The sequence below is a fragment of the Lissotriton vulgaris genome, chromosome 1_1, assembly GCF_964263255.1.
Source record: "Lissotriton vulgaris chromosome 1_1, aLisVul1.2, whole genome shotgun sequence".
NCBI lineage: Eukaryota > Metazoa > Chordata > Amphibia > Caudata > Salamandridae > Lissotriton > Lissotriton vulgaris.
In genome coordinates, this window is record NC_141685.1 from 1,696,806,866 (window position 1) to 1,696,826,429 (window position 19,564).

General features: G+C 45.6%; 1 protein-coding gene across 2 annotated transcripts in view; it reads right to left on the bottom strand.

Moving 5' to 3' along the window:
* Positions 1 to 19,564, bottom strand: part of ANKRD16 (ankyrin repeat domain 16) — a 355,029-nt gene that overhangs the window by 146,645 nt on the left and 188,820 nt on the right. Inside the window, exon 1 of one of the 2 annotated variants that reach the window (XM_086918940.1) lies at positions 4,426 to 4,908. The exons of the other annotated variant lie outside the window; for it this stretch is intronic. The gene's annotated coding sequence lies outside the window, so the exon portion shown is untranslated. Of the gene's footprint in view, positions 1 to 4,425; positions 4,909 to 19,564 lie in introns of those variants that run through there. 2 annotated transcript variants of the gene reach the window in all.

The following is a 19,564-nucleotide window of genomic DNA, read 5'->3' on the forward strand; positions in this document are numbered from 1 at the left end:
GTGGTTGACATGCAAGATTCTGATTTGGCGGGATTGGCGAAGTGGGCCCATCAGAAAGCAGGACATTTTGGAGAGAAAGCCACTAGCAGGTGGGCTGCCGATAGAGGAATTCATATTCCCTTTTCTTTAATTAAAGATGTCATTCTACATTGTCCCATTTGCCAGCATTCTAGGAAAAAAGAGGTGCCTCAGATTGTTCGAGGCCACTTACATCGAGGTAAATTGCCCGCCCAAATTTGGCAGATTGATTATATTGGTCCGCTCCCTATGAGCAGGAATTGTCAATATATTTGCACAGTGGTTGATACTTATAGTGGCCTTTTGGTCGCTTTCCCTTGCAAAAACGCTACCCAAGTGAACACAATTAAAACCCTGGAGCTTATTATTCTGTATTATGGTGTCCCATTCCAAATTCAATCAGACAATGCATCCCACTTTCGTGGAAGATTGGTGCAGGAATTCTGTACGGAAAATAATATTGATTGGGTGTTTCATATTCCATATTATCCACAAGCTTCAGGATTGATTGAGAGAATGAATGGCTTGTTGAAAGAACAGTTGCGCAAGTTGACTGATGATCGTTACAGCCAGTGGAGAGATGTCCTGCTTCAGGCTTTGCTAATTTTAAATAATCGTCCTTTGTTACATGCTGAATCTCCTTTAATGCGTTTGTTTCCTCCACATGTTGATGCAAAACCTAATTCTATTGCAAACACTGTCATGTATTGGGAAATTACCCCCGGTGCTTTGGCTCCATGAAGAGCGACCCCAGGTTCTGCAGGCCTCGACCTGCATGCATTAAATGATGCACAATTTCCAGGAAAAGATCGAATCATTGTTGAAACTGGCATTGGTGTTTCTATACCTGCCGGTAGTTTTGGATTAATTGCCCCTAGATCTGGCCTGGCCCTGAAAGGTGTACAAGTACTCGGAGGAGTGATTGACAGTGATTATCAGGGAGAGATTAAGATTCTCCTGCTTAATAGCAGTGAGACGGATTTGTTCATCAAAAAGTCTGACCGTGTTGCTCAGTTACTGATTATGCCTGTCTTCAGTGGTGAAATCAAAAAAGGCTCTGCTCCAACGTTGCTAACTGTGCGAGGACAAAAAGGCTTCGGATCGTCTGATCTTCCTGGAGCTAAAATATGGGTGCAATTGCCTAAAAATCCTCCTGAACAGGCTGATATTATTGCGACCGGTCATGACAACACCGTTTTGGTGATGAAGCCAGGGAAAGATGGCTGGGAAGCTGTCCCAGCTGATAAATGTTATTTACGAGAATGATTAAGGCCTGTGTTTGTATTCTTCCAGATCATTCTTTGGATTGCTGCTGCAGGATGTGTCGGCGCTGGACTCCTTTTGGCCTGCTACGCCGGGAGAGGAGTGGATCTACCGACGCCGGTTGATGGGATAATACGAGCCTCGCGGTCTGCGTGGACCGCTTCGTCTAACTTTTGGATCACACTCGCGAAGCGGGTGACGAACTCTCCACATTTTTGCCTTACCCCCATGAAGAGCGTTACTGACATTTTAGCGACCTGTCTGGTAGCTGTCCCTGCATCCACTGAGACACTTCACCATATCTTTAATTTTTCTAATGCCCGACCTAATGTTATTCTGGGTGACTTTGCAGCACACGAATTTTGTCCCTCATGTACTCTTATTCCAGACCTTGATGTCTCTATTAATTCCAGAATTACTACTTTTAATATTACCCCTGGAGATCTTTGTTTCATGATGACCTGCAACCCTAAGGCTATTACTGAGTGCCTGCGGCTGAAGCTCCAAGCCGCTACTACCTTTTCATTTCATCAACGCTTGTTATGTTCAAAGAGACTTCCGGATTCATGTCTTTCAGTTAAAAATAATATGACCTGTAAACGTTTAGTAGTAGCCACTAGCCATTACCGTCCAATGTTATTGCCAGCCGGATGGCTCTTTTCCTGTGGGAATTCATCTTGGCCTTATATTCCCGCGAATATTTCTGGTGGCCCATGTGCCATCACTAGATTAAGTTTGCTAATGTTTTCCTCACATCCTACTTCACATTCCCGTATTGTACGTGATTCAATGTCATTGCATGAAGATTGTGACTCCTCTGTTCATCTCTATTCTAGATCAGAGTACCTTGGTTTAGCTTTTTCTATTATTGGAGTGCCTGCATTGGCCGTTTATAATGCCAAAACAATCGGCAAAATGGCCTGCTGGATGGTCAAATCGATTAATCAAACGTCTACTGTTTTATCAGATTTATTATTAGACTCCCAAGGTGAACGTAGAGCTATTTTGCAGAATCGTGCGGCTATCGATTACTTATTGTTGAAACATGGACATGATTGTTCCGATTTTGAAGGTCTATGCTGTTTTAATTTGTCTGACCATTCTAAAGCTATCCAATCCCATATTAACAAACTCCACGACTTGACTGCAGAAATTAGAGAACATATAGATCAGGGTTTCTTTGACTGGCTTTTTAACTGGCTCCCTGACATGCATTTCATACGACAAATTTTAGGGGGGGTTATTCTTACTATTTGTATACTCATAGCTATTTGTTGCTTTATTCAGTGTATCCCTTCCCTGCTACAATTTCTTAGACTTAGTAAGGGTCGTAGATCAGTTAATTTTGTTTCATATTATTCGTCTACTGACGTTAGCTCCATTTAGTTTGTGGTTAATAGACTGGAGTCAAGGGGTGTAATGTTATGGCTGTCTTTTTGCTAGCTCTTTGGAGAAGGAGAATGATGGAGAGTGACTCCAGCCTATCACCCCCATAGCATAGGGAGTAGGTCAATAGACAGGGACCCTGTCTTACATACATAAGGGCATTTTCGTATTATTTTCCTTAGAGTAAGGCTTATGAATTTAAGTTAGGGGATAGATATATAAATATTAGTCATGATTCGCTCATTTGCTAACATGCTGAGCTGTTTTTCATGGAGCTATGCACATTATGGGCTCTGTAGGCCTTAAACGAGACAGACTCCATTTTGCTTTTTGCCTGGTAGCTCGAGAAGGCCTTCTAGGTCAAGTGTAATGTTTTAGTTTCAAGCTGTTGTTCGCTTGGAGAGAACCGGTTCAGGCTGACCCTTATCGAAGGAATGTATTTTTCTCCACTCCGAAGACACAACTTCAGGCCGGCCGGCTGGGAAAGTGTCCTTGGTACGGGGAGGTACAAGAATTTGGTGGGCGGCAGGTTACTGGCCGTGAATTTCCATGAAGGAACGGGCTTTGATATTAGCGAAGGTGTTAGTCAGTTTGTCAGTTAGTCCGTAGGCGGCATCTAGCCGTTAGCATCTCTGCTATTATTCATCTCATGGTGGACAGTCGCCATCTTTGAAGTCCGAGAAAGATTTAAGACCGAAACTCTCTGGGAAAGACTGAACGAGAAGTAGCGCGGAGCGCACTGACACAGAGAGAGAGAGAGACGGTAGCTAATAATCAGCAAGGTTCCAGTGCCCTGGAAGCAAGCAGACGAGGTTGAGCCTAGCGGTGCAGACGTGTACTTGTGACGGCTGGGGGTGACTGCAAGGAGAGCCAGGACACAGAGACGAGAAGGGAACCTAGATGACTGCCGAGTCCAGATTTCATATTAACCAGGTGATGTCCGTCCATTGCTCATAGATTGTGCACTCTAATCTTTATCTTTTTCTTTGCAAAAGTTATGCCGCATAGTAATGTGATTTGTGTTTATTGTTAATAAATACCCTAATTCATATAGAATTATCGTGTACCTGGTGCTTATGTTCAATCTTGGTAAACCGCACTTCTAGTCAGGAACTGTTTGGGTGAACGGATGAGAAATCCCGATCAGGTAAATGGTGATTGAATAAGAAGGGAGTGGGTGGACCTTCGATGTCAAGAGCAGGGAGTACACTATACAATCTGGAACCTTATTCAAAGTTATTATTGTAGTTCTATTCCAAGTAGACCACTGAGATAATACCCTAAATAATGGTTCATAGGAATGTGGTCGTCGTTGATATGCGGCGTTAGTGAGAACGTTGGGTGGGAGACCAACGCTTATACCCACTGGATTGTGGCTTGAATAAGTGAGGACGCCAGGGAGGATACTGGCGTGTAGTTTCGCAGGATTGCGAACAGTTTGGAAAAGGGAGCATTGGGTTCTGCAGGCCCATGTGTAGACACACCGGATTGTGTGTCAGATCTGCCCTAGGGTAGAACGGTCTGGGTCGGGGTGGCCGCGAGACCAACTGATGTGAATAAGATATTGTAGAAAATCCGTACATACATATATATATATATATTGTCATTCCCCATCCTTAGGTGCAACCTGTATATTTATCTGTATATCTACTCATTGTGAATATGATCTGAGGAGGGAAGGTGAGTACGTTTTGGCTGGGTCACAGGGGCCCCTGGGGGCTGATCCCATCTAAACAGAAAATCCAGCCATTACAATACCCCAGCAGACTATGCACTCCACTCAACTCGCACAATTTCAAAGGCAATTGAAGGGCCTGCAGGGCAAGGTGGATGATGCGGAAGGGAGGTCTTGTCGCAATAACTTGGTATACCGGTACTTGGTATACCGGAACGCAGCGAGGGATCCAACCCTATACAGTTTGTAGAGGACTGGTTGAGAGACCATGTGGCGACGGAAGGCCTAACATCCCTGTACAGTGTGGAGAGGGCACACCGAGTTCCTTCCAGACCTCCTCAGCTGGGTGTGCCACCTCGACCGCTGATAGCACGTATTCTGCACTACAATGACCGTGACCCTATCCTGCGGGCCGCCAGAGAGAACGCTCCTGTGCGTTTCGAGAACAGGACAATTTCTCTTTACCCGGATTTCAACCCTGCGGTCCAGAAAGCTAGAGCTGCATTTTTGGGAGTCAAGAAATGCCTACGTGACCGCAACTTGAAATATGCTTTGCTCTTCCCTGCTAGACTGAAAGTTGTTTACGGACAGAAATCATAATTTTTCTACAATCTGGAGAAAGCGGCAGACTGGCTCGAAATAACTTTTACACCGGAGACCTCTCAGACTTCACTACCGTCGGGACAGCTGCGTCGTGCCTCCCCGATACGAACGACTGGACTACCCCGATCAGGTCATGGCACTACCACCCTTACTATGCAGTCAGGCCCAAATCCGGAGCAGATGACGTCCAGCCAGAAAGATGCACTCCTTACAGCGGGAGCTCTAGCAGTTCATAATGCCCAGGCTGCGGCGTCTTCGGAACACTCATCAGATGCCGACACAGTGCGCTCTGATTCTGAAACGAGCATAACGCTGTTCCCCTCGATTACAGCTCAAGTGATGTGCTCCGAGATGTCTAGAAGTGATAATGTATACTGGGGTTGTGCGATGTGTGCATTGCTATTGGTGGCTGCTTTTTAGGTCCAGGTTACATATGCTTTAAAAGGGAATGTGCAAATGTAACCGAGACATACTCATATGTGCATTATGTTGGTTTTAACAAATTGTCGCAGCTTTGGCCTACACCCCCCAGTGGTCCATTACTTCTGTGCTCCATATGGGGAGACCCCTGTCAGATCATAACCCAGTGGAAACAAGTATGCATTGGGGGCAAGGTCCCGACTTTGATACTGCAACCTAAGATGCTGGAGGATCAGGCCTTCCGTAATGCCCTCCGAGAGGCAATCATCTATTATTTTTCGGAGCGCACAGGGTCTGCTAGCTCTCGACAGATGGAGTGGGATGCCTTTAAAACGGTCATCAGGGGAGTGGCAATTAGCACTAAGACAGGAGTGCCAGTAACCCTTATAGAGCGACTAAAGAAGATAGAGGGTAGTTTGGCTGCACTGGAAGGGGAGGCTGCGGGGACAAATAAACAATTGACGCAATTACGAGAGGCTAACATTCAATATGCGGAGCTACTTGAGGAAGTACGTGCTGTTGATTATCGGTTATACACGCAAAAGCAGCACACACTAGCTGACAGGTCAGGGCCAGCGCAGGCACGGTTGGTCCGTAATGCCCCCTTACCCACGCCCCTCTTAGAAATTAGGAACAATGTGGATGTAGTGGTGAATACGCAATTAGACATAAATACTGCTTTTAAAGATTACTATGAACACCTGTACGGCCCACTGCCCGAGCTCACTGACACCGACCTTGAATCATTCTTTGACGGTTTATGCATTCCCCAGCTCACACAACACCAATGTGATGACTTACTGAGACCAATAACAGGGGCAGAAATAAGGCAGGCGATTAAGGCATTGCTGCGTAATAAAACTCCGGGGAGTGATGGCCTGCAGGTCGAGTTGTACGCGATATATGCCGACTTACTGACTCCTCATTTGCAATGCCTTTTCCACAAATCATTGGAAGCGGGCGGGCTCGTTGCTACTACACTGCAAGCTTTAGTGGTTTCACTATTAAAGCCCGGGAGGGATGCTTTGCTTATCTCGAGCTATAGACCCCTATCGCTCCTAAAATCCTGAGTAAGCTGTTGGCCACTCGCCTTAATCAGTTTATTCCCCATCTGATACATTCCAATCAGTGTGGGTTTGTGCCTGGCAGAAGTACGGCACTTAACATCAGAAGACTGCATCAAGTTATGCTGGGCACACACGTCACAGGAGCTATGGAAGGCTGCATATCACTTGATTTGAGACAGGCGTTTGACTCCTTACGATGGGATTATATGTTCTATGCTCTCGCACGCATACCTAAGGAGTACATAGCGTGGGTGCGATTACTATATACAAACCCCACGGCACGGGCGCGCACGGGTAAGCATATCTCAGAGCAGTATGTGGTGGCTAGAGGGACGAGGCAGGGATGCCCTTTGTCACTATTGTTCATCCTGGCGTTGGAGCCGCTTTTACACAGGCTCTGTCTTTTGGCGGCCTGTAAGGGAATAACATGGGGTCGTACGTCCCATACTGTCTCGGCATATGCGGATGATCTCATTCTTTACGTCACTGAAATGAATGCAGATCCTCACCCAATGCCCTTTATTTTTTAGTCATTCCAGGGCCTTTCTGGCTTGGCTATTAATGCTGCCAAGTCGTACACGTATTTCTTTGCTGATGCTGGGAGGAGCGGGCACTTTCAGTTTGGCCCCTGCGCTGCCGCAGACCTCCTGGATGGCAACCTGGGGCTCTCAAATCTCAAATACAGTTTTGGGTCTCACTATGCTATTGCCGCAGCTCCTTTACTTTTTCACCAACCTACCGTTACTCGTCCCCACGAGGATATTTAAAGTATTGAACTCTCTAGTGACAGACCTAATATGGGGTACAGGGCGTAGACGTATTAGTCTAGCGAAATTGCAACTCACCATGAAGCAGGGGGAGATGGGAGTCCCGGACTTGCGTGATTACTGCTACGCTAGCCAGTTGCAGTGGCTGGCATATTGGCTTGCAGAATGCAACCTGCAGGAGTTACATATATGACGTTGCAGGACAGAGACAGGGGGTATTCATTCACAGGCTCTTATTACCAAAGGCCCTCCTGTCGACCTCGACGCCCCACTTATTGAAATAAGCTATTTCTTATTGGCGTAGTGCAGTGAGGTACACTGGACAAACGACACCGTATGCCCCCACCATTCCTTTACTGGGTATACCCGCACGTTCGGGTCTGACCTCTAACCGTGCCCTGCAGGCTTGGAATGGAGCGGGCATCACCACAATAGGAGAGTTCTTTGCGGAAGGTGTACTGACGTCCCATGACACGTTTGTACGCATTCATGGGGCACCCGATGCGTTGTTCCTATTGCATGCACATATATCAGACACATACGCATCACATGGTTGCCCGGCCATACTGAACCACCCACGAATACATTGCTTACCATGCAATATCTAATGGGGCTCGATTGACCAAATGGCTGACTCATGGGATTCGAACTGAGAGAGCGATTTCATTACAGCCGCTACGCGACAAGTGGGCCGCAAATTTACAATTAAGGAATGAGGACACTATATTGGGATTCCGCAACAAGGTCTCCGAAATTAAAATGTATTCAATTGATGTTGCTACACAGGGCGTACTTACCCTCACACAGGCTGAGCACCATGTTTTTGGGGGCGAATGATGACTGCCCGCGCTGTCACACACCCCATGCGGGAGTGGTACACATGGTATGGGCTTGCCCTAGGTTGGGACACTACTGGGCGATGGTATATAAAATATTGACAGCGGTTGCCCTGGTGTGACAGAATAATACCCTGGAATGCTGCATACTGGGTCTAGGATCCAGTGAAAAGAAGGGTAACTCTGCCACACGATTTGCTAATCTCGCACTCCTTCTAGCTAAGAGAGCCATAACCACACGATGGAAGGCCGCCAGTGCCCCATCCCTAAAGGAATGGCACACAGAGATGTTAAAATGGGGTAAGGCAGAGGGGACGGAACTAAAGAGAGAAGAATATAGAGGTCTAAGAAAAACACCGATCTCGTTGAGCTGGTATGCAATGCTAGAAGAATATGCTGCAGTAGACATTTTGTCATACTAGAGTGTGTTGAGTTAGTCGCAAGGGGGCTTGCCCCATGATTACAGGACATGTGGGCCCCTCGCATTATCCGTGAGATTTGTTGGGTAAGTTAGCAGGAGGGTGTAGCTCGTTTGTGACAGACTTTGGAACCAAGTTACACATAACTATGGATACGGCCGAGCATGTGGGGAGGGAAGGAGGGAGGGAGGGGGGAATGGGTAATAGTTTTGTTAGGATGTTATAATTGTATTGTATCCTGATAGATTTGATGAATCATGATCTGTTAGACTAGGCTACTGATATGGGAGAGAATGAAGAGAATGTCTGTAGTGGCTTATAGTTCGAGATTAGTTTTAATGATCCTGGACCACTCTGTATTGCCATGAAGGTATCCTCATTGATATCCGACACTATTATTGTATATTATCCTGTAGTGGCTGTAACCATGTGTAACTGTGCCATGTACTTATGTGTCCGTATATTGCCCTATCAAGTCTGTTTCACTGATCTGTAAAATCAATTAAAACAAATAAAAAATGTGTTGTTTTTTTAAAGAAAAGCTCTTTATTTTTAGTTCCTTCCTAGTTATTTCCTTGATGGTACTGGGGTTGGTAAAATATTCTGGGTGATCGAGATCTTGAAAAAATCTTTGAACATAGCTTATCCAAGGAATCTTCAGGGCCATATCCAATTTCAAAACGTCCAGAACGATGTCTCTGTTTAGTTTTGTCTCTTCCTTTGTCTGTGCCATAACAGCACCGGCTCGAGTTTTATTAGATCTGAAACAAAGGAGAGTCCCAACTCTGCATGACATATGCTCAAGGAGGTGCCATTAGGGACAAATAAAATATATTTCAAAAAAGAGTTTTCTATTCTTTGAATGAAAAGCAGATCGACAGGTCCCCAAACCCCAGTCCCATAGATTGCGGCTGAGACCCACTTAGCTCTGTATATTTTGATGAGAGCCTCCGGTGGTCTTTTTCCAAGTTTGATCGCAAAAGCTCTGAGGGCAGATGTAGTGGGCAATAGTGCCAATTTTTTTGCCAACACCGCCTGTGACCAGGAGTCATTGTGAGTAATAAGAATGCCCAGATATGAAAATTTCTTAGTGACCCCGATCTTTTGTCCGGACACAAACATATTTTTAGGTTTTTAAAAAAAAAATTGTTTATTAATATGAAAACAGACATCGGAAAGATAGAGTGCAGGTATGAATATTTGAGTTTCAATGAGTAGCAAGTCAGCCAAGCAAAACATCACGCCATTTCCCTCCCCTCCCACCTTTATCAAAAAATAAACCCCTTCACTCTTCACCCACTCCATTGCAACGGTCATCATCGGACTCTTCATCTGAGCTGTCATCATCAGATTCAGGTATGGGATCACATACATCTCCCCTGTAAGCATTCCAGGCAGTCCAAATTTTGGTCCATTTTCGGGGGCACTTCCGATTAATATTTACAGTTCTTTCATTGACCATGGTAGTGTCCATGTCCCTACACCAAGCCTCCAATGAGGGCAAATCGGCTGCTCCCCATTTCTGCGCCACATTGCGTTTGGCTACTGTGAGGCCTAGTGTCGCCCATATTTGCCCATATGTCAATAGGTCATTGGGTTCCCAAATATTGAGGAGGTCTCTTCGAGGTTCAGGCAATATGGAAACCTTTAGAGTCTGGGACACTGTTCGGAGGACCTTGCGCCAGAAGTCAGTTAGTACAGGACAATCCCAAATCGTATGGAAAAAGGAGCCCTCATTACCACATCCCCTTAGGCAATATGGATGCTGTGTTCTGCCTATTTTGTGAAGTGTGTGTCTAGTGAGATATGCGCAATGTAAGATTTTAAGCTGGACAAGCCGCAGTCGGGCCGGGATTCCCACCTCCCTAGGTGATGCAAGCGCCGCCTGCCATTCCGTTTCATCCATGGCACCAACATCAGCCGCCCATTTATCCTTCATGGCCGTCGTGGGGTCTGGTTGGTTATTAATCAACTTACGGTATGTGAATGAAATTCAAGATCAATGTGGGGGAAGGGAGGAATATGTGATCCGTTCAGTTCCCTGTAATATAATATCTAATCAAAATGAGAAGGGATCACTTGTCCTGCATAACATTGGGTATGCAGGGATGGTTCTTTCAAGTCCCAATAAAAATCCCTCATGCACGTAATGGTTGATGGTAACGTTAAGCGGTATATCTTGGTTCTCCGCTAGCCCTCACACGTGTCTGCATAATCATAGGGTTTAGTGGTTATGCAACCTCCACCAGGAGGTAATACCCTTTGTTAAAACAGTAGTGACCAGTAATGGTGCTCGTGATGGGATAAAGTGAAGGTGTGTTAAAAGTCTCTAGGTTCCAGACACAATTTTTTATTCATTCTGGCTTCCAGAGGCAATAAAAATAATGTAGGTGACTCAGAGTTATTATGACTCTTTCACACTAAAGGTGTGGTATAGGTCAACATGTTTCAGCCCTCAGTCGCCAAAAGGTCGGGTGGGCTTTCTTCAGGACCAGGGGGTGAGGTGTATAAAGAAGTGGAACGTCTTTATATGTGAAATATACTCCTAAGAATTGCTTAGTGTATCAATATTGAGGTTTTTTCATTCAATGTAGTTCCTGAATGTCCTAAGGTACCTGCGAAGATAAAAATATAAATAGACTAGACAAAGGGAAGGGGTTTTATGGTTTACACAAGACTAACGAATTGGTACAATTGTACCAGGAACATATAGAGCGCACATTGGCGTAGCAACTATAAAGTGGCAATACTCGTAACTGATCTCCCTATTTCCTGGGCAGGGTCAACTCTCTCATAGCAGGACACACAATCAATGACCTGAAGTGGGTTGTTCTGGAAACACTGAGTAATAGAGACCACAATGCAGAAAGGATTCTCTTTGAGAAAGAACAACAATGGGTGCACAGACTGAGAACTGACCAAGATGGACTCAACGATAATATCCCGTGGGGAAGTATTTACAAGTAGGTATTAGGCGATGAGCCTTCAAAACAGCCATTACGAATAAAGAGTTCTCTACCAGCAACCATAAATATTGAAAAAAGAGTCGAAACGACAGTAGAGCAAACTACTAAACCACTTGGATGCTGATATAGATAAATACATCCCTTTAAATATGACCAATTTCAAGTGTAGATCTAGAATAAGGCAAGAAATACCGATTCAGTAATTCTCACAAGAAAAACGCTATATCGATTTTTTAGAAATTGTTGACACCCTTCTTTAATGGATCACAGCAGTTTGTGTGAACTGTAAGAAAAAAAGAATATTGTGATAGACAAAAATAACTCAGATCGAGCTGAAAGTTGGAATCGCAAAATGCCATGATATGCAAGTTTTCTTTAAAATCAGAACACTACCCTACACGAACATTAGAAAAAAGACTATGAATGACAACCATTCGTCTGTCTACACTGCCATTTTTACATAAATTCGCGAACCCGGAAGCAACTGGGTTTCCGGGACTAACAGTGGCAGAGTCAGAACCAGTCTAGAGACGGAGTGACCGCAGGTAGCAGAAAACGCAGCGCCGACCAAAACTGTAACGTATTGAAATACTTTTGTATACTTACTGAACTATGACCTATCATTATAGCAGGCCTCGCTGACCGACACGGATCCCGATGAGGTTTGAATAAAACCGATCGAGGGTACGTGAAATGCGCAATCGTGAATCTGTATGTGGCAGGGTTTAAATGTACCAAAGGCAGTAAACCGCTATTGAAGGTATATGAAATCCGCCTTCATAAGCTTGAGTTTTACGATCTGAATGCATGAAACTGAACTTGCACGATATAGATTATAACATAACGAGTGCATGAAAACCGTTATTGAAGGTACATGAAATCCGCCTTCTTAAGCTTGAGTTTTACGATCTGAATGCACGAACCTGAGCTTGAATGATAGAGATTATAACACGAGTGCATGAAAACCGCTACTGAAGGTATATGAAATACGTCTTCATGAGTCTGAGTTTTACGATCTGAATGCATGAAACTGAACTACAACGATATAGACCACAGCATAACGAGTGCCTTGTGTACATCACAATTACTTTACCCTTTATTGTACGTAATCAAAAAGAGGAGAAATAAGCCAGTTTTACGATCTGAATGCATGAAACTGAACTTGCACTATATAGATTATAACATAACGAGTGCATGAAAACCGTTATTGAAGGTACATGAAATCCGCCTTCTTAAGCTTGAGTTTTACAACAATCTGAATGCACGAAACTGAGCTTGAATGATAGAGATTATAACACAGCGAGTGCATGAAAACCGCTACTGAAGGTATATGAAATACGCCTTCATGAGTTTGAGTTTTACGATCTGAATGCATGAAACTGAACTACAACGATATAGACCACAGCATAACGAGTGCCTTGTGTACATCCAAACGTCTACAATAATCACAATTACATTACCCTTTATTGTACGTAATCAAAAAGAGGAGAAATAAGCCAGTTTTCAAGCATTAACTTAAAACGAAGTTACGCTATGCCAATTATGAGCGAGTTGACCCTGCCCAGGAAATAGGGAGATCAGTTATGAGTATTGCCACTTTTTAGTTGCTACGCCAATGTGCGCTCTATATGTCCCTGGTACAATTGTACCAATTCGTTAGTCTTGTGTAAACCATAAAACCCCTTCCCTTTGTCTAGTCTATTTATATTTTTATCTTCGCAGGTACCTTAGGACCTTCAGGAACTACATTGAATGATGTTCCTCAATATTGATACACTAAGCAATTCTTAGGAGTATATTTCACATCTCACCCCCTGGTCCTGAAGAAAGCCCACCCGACCTTTTGGCGACTGAGGGCTGAAACATGTTGACCTATACTACACCTTTAGTATGAAAGAGTCATAATAACTCTGAGTCACCTACATTATTTTTATTGCCTCTGGAAACCAGAATGAATAAAAAATTGTGTCTGGAACCTAGAGACTTTTAACACACCTTCACTTTATCCCATCACGAACACCATTACTGGTCACTACTGTTTTAACAAAGGGTATTACCTCCTGGTGGAGGTTGCATAACCACTAAACCCTATGATTATGCAGACACGTGTGAGGGCTAGCGGAGAACCAAGATATACCGCTTAACGTTACCATCAACCATCACGTGCATGAGGGTTTTTTATTGGGACTTGAAAGAACCATCCCTGCATACCCGATGTTATGCAGGACAAGTGATCCCTTCTCATTTTGATTAGATATGTGAATGAAATGGCACGTTTTGGCATATAATCTGTAGGTAACCTATCTTCCAAGGGAGAAGACTCGGGTATGTCGACATTCTGCGGTAGTACCGTGAGGAGTGCATGCCTAATTTGTATGTATCGGAATGTCTCAGTAGGAGCCAGCTCATTTTGTCTTTGCAGCTGATCAAATGGGATGACCGTCCCTTTATCCCATAGGTCGCCAACTAGGGAGATGCCTATGTCGTCCCATTGTGCAAAGCCTCTGCTGTTCCTAAGTGACCCAAGCTGTTTCGTGTCCCAAAGGGGCGTGAGTTTAGTGATGGTCACCTTCCACCCCAAGTGTGCCTGTGCCGTATGCCACAGCATGACTGTGTGCTTTGTGGGGCCTTCCAGTTTCATTGCCCGTTGTTTATTATATAAGGCCGCTAACATACTATCCGTTCCCAGCTGCGCCCTGTCCACCTTGTAGGCGGGGTCAGTGTGTGTGGCACGTATCCATTGGTTTATGACTTTGAGATGCGCTGCCCAGTAGTAAAGTCGTATGTTAGGGAGTGCTATGCCGCCGTCATACCAGTCGCGTTGCAGTTTAGCCTGCGCAATTGGCGCAGGCCTATTGCCCCAAATAAGTGTAGATACCAGTGCCGATATCTGCTGAAAATATCGTGGAGGTACCGGAAACGGTGTGTTCTCAAGCGCATATAAAAAACGGGGCAATGCCATCATTTTGAATAACGCGGCTTCCCCAAGCATCGTGAGGGGCAGAGATTCCCAGTGTGACACATCTCTACGCAGCCGTTCCAGAGGGGGTGCTAGATTTTTGGAGAAGAAGGCTGCAGGGTCTTTGGTTATATGTATACCCAGGTATTTAAAGGAGTCCTGGGATATTTTTAGCGGGCAGTGAGGGGGAAGCTGGGGCTCCGGCCCCTTAATACAGTACTGATTTTGCCCAGTTAATGGTATAGCCTGAACTGCTCCAAAGGCATCACCGATCTCGAAGAGGATCGGTAGAGCGCTCGCCGGATCCGTTAGGTATACCAGGATGTCGTCTGCGTACAGGGCTACATGGTCTTCCTAGCCTTCTGTCCATGTTATACCGCGTAGGAGAGGAGTTGTTCTAAGGCGTATCGCCAAGGGTTCCAACACTAGTGCAAACAGAAGCGGCGATAGAGGGCATCCCTGTCGAGTCCCCCTTGCCAATGGTACCGCGCCTGAGAGTCGGCCGTTCGCTGTAATACATGCCACTGGATCCGTGTAAAGGAGCCGGATCCAAGCGCAGAACTTCGGACCGAAGCCCAGGCGCTGGAGAACCGCAAAGAGGTAGGTCCAGTCCACCATGTCAAAGGCCATCTTGGCATCCAAGGAGAGGACGGCCGATGGCTCCGACAGGACATGATCCCGCGTTAGTGCATTATGTAAATGTCTAAGATTAAGCGTAGTGTTTCTATTAGGCATAAAGCCAGACTGGTCCGGGTGTATTAAATCGGGCAGATGTGCTTGCATCCTGTTAGCGATCACTTTAGCTTATATTTTGGATTCTGCATTGAGCAGGGATATGGGGCGGTATGATTGACATTCCGCTGGGGGCTTCCCCGGCTTCAGAATCGCCACAATCATAGCTACCCTCTGGTCCCAAAGCAGAACACCCTGTTCCAGACAGCTGTTGTACATATTAAGTAAATGGGGGCAGAGAGTGCCCGCCATGACCTTGTAAAGCTCCAGCGGGATCCCATTGGGAACCAGAGCCTTTCTGGATTGTAGTGATTGGACCGCTGTGAATGTTTCAGCAATTGTGAGGTCTGCGTTGAGCTTTATGGACGCTTCCGGCGCAAGGTTAGACAGTTCCATGCTACGCAGAAATTTGGTACAAAAGGGGGTGGTGATGGACGGAGCATCTGAACCAATCAAACACTCACACCCAGTCAAAAGATCTGGGTTTAATCCATCACCGTTCTTTATCCCACTCTGCCACCCCAGTCCAGACATGGCTATATGCAAATCAGTCTGACCCTGTGCCTGATGGGAACAGCCCAGCCCGAACTGCCAAGCCATGTCCTCCCTGGACCCGAAACAAGCTTACGAGGACCGGTTTCTGGCATTCCAGCCGTCTTCAGCCCGGTTTGCTTGAATCCAGTGGCAAAGTGAGCAAGGGACTCACGTCTGAGCATACCCTGCCACACTTATGGCGGCCAAAAGCGGTACAAAAGGGGGTGGTGATGGACGGAGCATCTGAACCAATTAAACACTCACACCCAGTCAAAAGATCTGGGTTTAATCCATCACCGTTCTTTAGCCCACTCTGCCACCCCAGTTCAGACAAGGCTATATGCAAATCAGTCTGACCCTGTGCCTCATGGGAACAGTCCAGCCCGAACTGCCAAGCCATGTCCTCCCTGGACCCGAAACAAGCTTACGAGGACCGGTTTCTGGCATTCCAGCCGTCTTCAGCCCGGTTTGCTTGAATCCAGTGGCAAAGTGAGCAAGGGACTCACGTCTGAGCATACCCTGCCACACTTATGGCGGCCAAAAGCGGTACAAAAGGGGGTGGTGATGGACGGAGCATCTGAACCAATCAAACACTCACACCCAGTCAAAAGATCTGGATTTAATCCATCACCGTTCTTTAGCCCACTCTGCCACCCCAGTTCAGACATGGCTATATGCAAATCAGTCTGACCCTGTGCCTCATGGGAACAGTCCAGCCCGAACTGCCAAGCCATGTCTTCCCTGGACCGGAGTGAAACAAAAAGGAGCTTAGAGGGAAAATTGATCATAGGTCACCCTCCACTCAGTTATATGAATACAAAACAAGACCTAGATCAAAATAGGCATAGGGATTTCTATATATTAATTAATGGTTTACCATCAATAGCAAAAACTTTTTGCACAATACTCCTCTCTTTCAATTATTGAGGTAGGAGGTACAACCAAATTATGCCAATTAAAAAACCTTGCCCAACCCTTGAAGAAACAAAAGACAGTTGTGAGACAACCAATAACACACACCAATGTGTCCAAATAAAAATATGAAAAGAATTGGAAAAAGTGTGTGTGAGCGAGATGGCACCTCACGGGCGAACCACCAACGGGAACCTGTCAGGTACTCACCAGGATTGCCCTGATCTCGCCATCAAGCTCTAAAAGAAAACAAGTGTCCACGGAACAAACAAAACAGTGTTTGTGAAAAAATGCAGTGTGTGAGACAAACAACCACAGTACGGAAGACCAAAACACATGTATAAAAGCCACAAGCAACACAGGACTTATCTTTATTCTGTTTCTTTCGTGTTGGTTATGGAGTGTTAAACAGTGAAGATGGCTAATTCCTATCTAGCCATATTCCACTTGCCGACATATTTCATTGCCACTTTTATTTCGGGCAATTTCTTCAGGGCATCACAAAATTTTTAGAGCCACTGCATGAGGACACACATCGTGTTCACAACCTCAAACGACCACTTGGACTCGTACCAGTCGTGAGGTCCAGACCAGTAAATGGTTTCAAATAGACTCCAGTTGTGAGTTACTCTTCATTCCATCATTCTACGGTAATGGGTGGAAAAGTCGCGTTGTATCAGCACTCGCTTTGCCACTGGATTCAAGCAAACCGGGCTGAAGACGGCTGGAATGACAGAAACCGGTCCTCGGAAGCTTGTTTCGGGTCCAGGGAGGACATGGCTTGGCAGTTCGGGCTGGACTGTTCCCATGAGGCACAGGGTCAGACTGATTTGCATATAGCCATGTCTGAACTGGGGTGGCAGAGTGGGCTAAAGAACGGTGATGGATTAAACCCAGATCTTTTGACTGGGTGTGAGTGTTTGATTGGTTCAGATGCTCCGTCCAATACCACCCCCTTTTGTACTGCAAAAATTTGTCAGCCTCAGCCACCGTACTGTCTGAGGGCGCGGCATATACCGTTCGGAAATGGTCGGCCAATGCATCTACTATTTCCCCCGGGTCTGATGTGAGACTACCCTCTGTTGTTTTGAGCTGAGCTATAGTTCGAGCGTTTCGCTCTCTCCTGTCGAGCCAGGCCAGTAGCCTCCCCGCCTTATCACCCACATCATAAATTCTTTGTTTGGTAGTGGCTAGGGAGGTCAATGTATCTTGTCAGAGGTGTTCTCTGTATTAGTGTTGTTTGAGTTGAAGAGTATGGGCCATTTCAGGTGTAGGATTAGTTGTGTAGCCAGTGTCTGCTGCTTGCAGTTCCTGTTCTAATGTCGTAAGATCTCGATGTTTCATGCGTTTGTAGCAAGTAATGGATGCAATTGCCTGCCCCCGGAGAACCGTTTTATAGGCCTCCCATAGTATGGCAGGAGAACTGACTGAGTTCACGTTTTCATTGAAGAAATGTTTTGTGGTCCTACGAAGTTCCTTCCTTATCTGCGGGACTTGTAAATACCCTGGATAAATTGGGTAGAGCCGTGTGCGGGACGTGTGGTGTGAGGAGTATGTTAAAACTATTGGGGAGTGATCAGAGATCTCTCTAGGTCCTATGGTAATGTGGTCTATGCAGGAGAGACTGGACATTGAGGCCAGGACGTAATCTATCCTGGATAGACTGTCGTGCGCTGTGGAGTAAAAAGTGTATTGTTTTCTTACCGGGTGTTTATGTCTCCATACATCCACCAACCCCAATGCTTCACTAAAGCTCTGTAAGCGGGTGTCTATCCACGCTGGGGTCCATTTTGGCATTAAAGTCTCCGCCAATGCGGATATCCCCAACGGGCAGGGACAACAGAAATTCACTGAGGGCTGGGAGCGCTACTGTCTGCAGCGCCGGGGGGACATACCAATACAACATTAATTAGTCTGCCCTCCTACTGTCCGTGTATCGCCGCAAACCTACCCTGATCATCGTGTTTAGTTTGTAAAATTGAAAAGGGGGAGTTCTTTCGCAGTAGGATGCCTGTTCCCCTAGACCCACTGGTAAATTCAGAGTGATCCGCCATTTTAAACCCCCATATGTCCATTGCTCTACATGCTGCACCTATTAGATGGGTCTCTTGTAAAAGCACTAGTGTAGGGTTCTGACGCTTCAGGGATCGTAACACCAGTCCCCTTTTAATTCTATCTCCTAATCCGTGGACGTTACACGTAAGCAATGTGAGCGGTGGTACAGGGGCTGTCCGGCCCTCTATCTGGGTACTAGTGTGTGGTGTGGTGTGATCATTGGCATTAAAGTGTGGGAGGGCAGTTGGAAAATATGACTCTATAGTGTCATGCAAAGATCTGACTCGCGTTAAAAACCACGTTGCAAGGTCCGTTCCGATGTAAACTGAAACCAACAAACGAAATTCTGAGCTTCCCACTCCCAAAACTCATCCCCCCTCCCTGCCTGACGGACTTTGAACTGCCTATTTTTAGTGTTTTTGATGCTAGAGCCACAGCGCATAATGAAGGTCTTAGAAAAATTAATTCTTAGACGTATCTCGTACATAAACTTGGAAAAGCTGTCCAATACCCTCTGCAGCCCTATATGGGTTCAGGACATCAGTACCTCATTATCTGCGTATAAAAGGGCTGGGATAGGTCGTCCTGCCACTTGGGGAACATCATGATTATCCTTTAAAAGTGCCCCTCCCAAACCATTTATATGAAAATTAAAAAGAAACTGAGCAAGGGCACAACCTTGCCTGACTGCTTTTGATTAAGAAGGAAGCTAAACGTTCACCCTGCAGGCCGCAGCGCACTCGTGCATTAACATTGCTATAAAAACGTTTAAGAAAATAAATAATCTGTGAATCAACCCCCATCATATCTAAAATTGATCAAAGTTTGTCATGGATCACGCAATCAAATGCGGATGTGAGGTCAACAAAAGCTAAAAATAGATTCCCCTCCTTGGCCCTAGTTTATTTTCCAACTAAAAGAGACAGGTTCAGGCTCTGCTCAACGGTGCCTA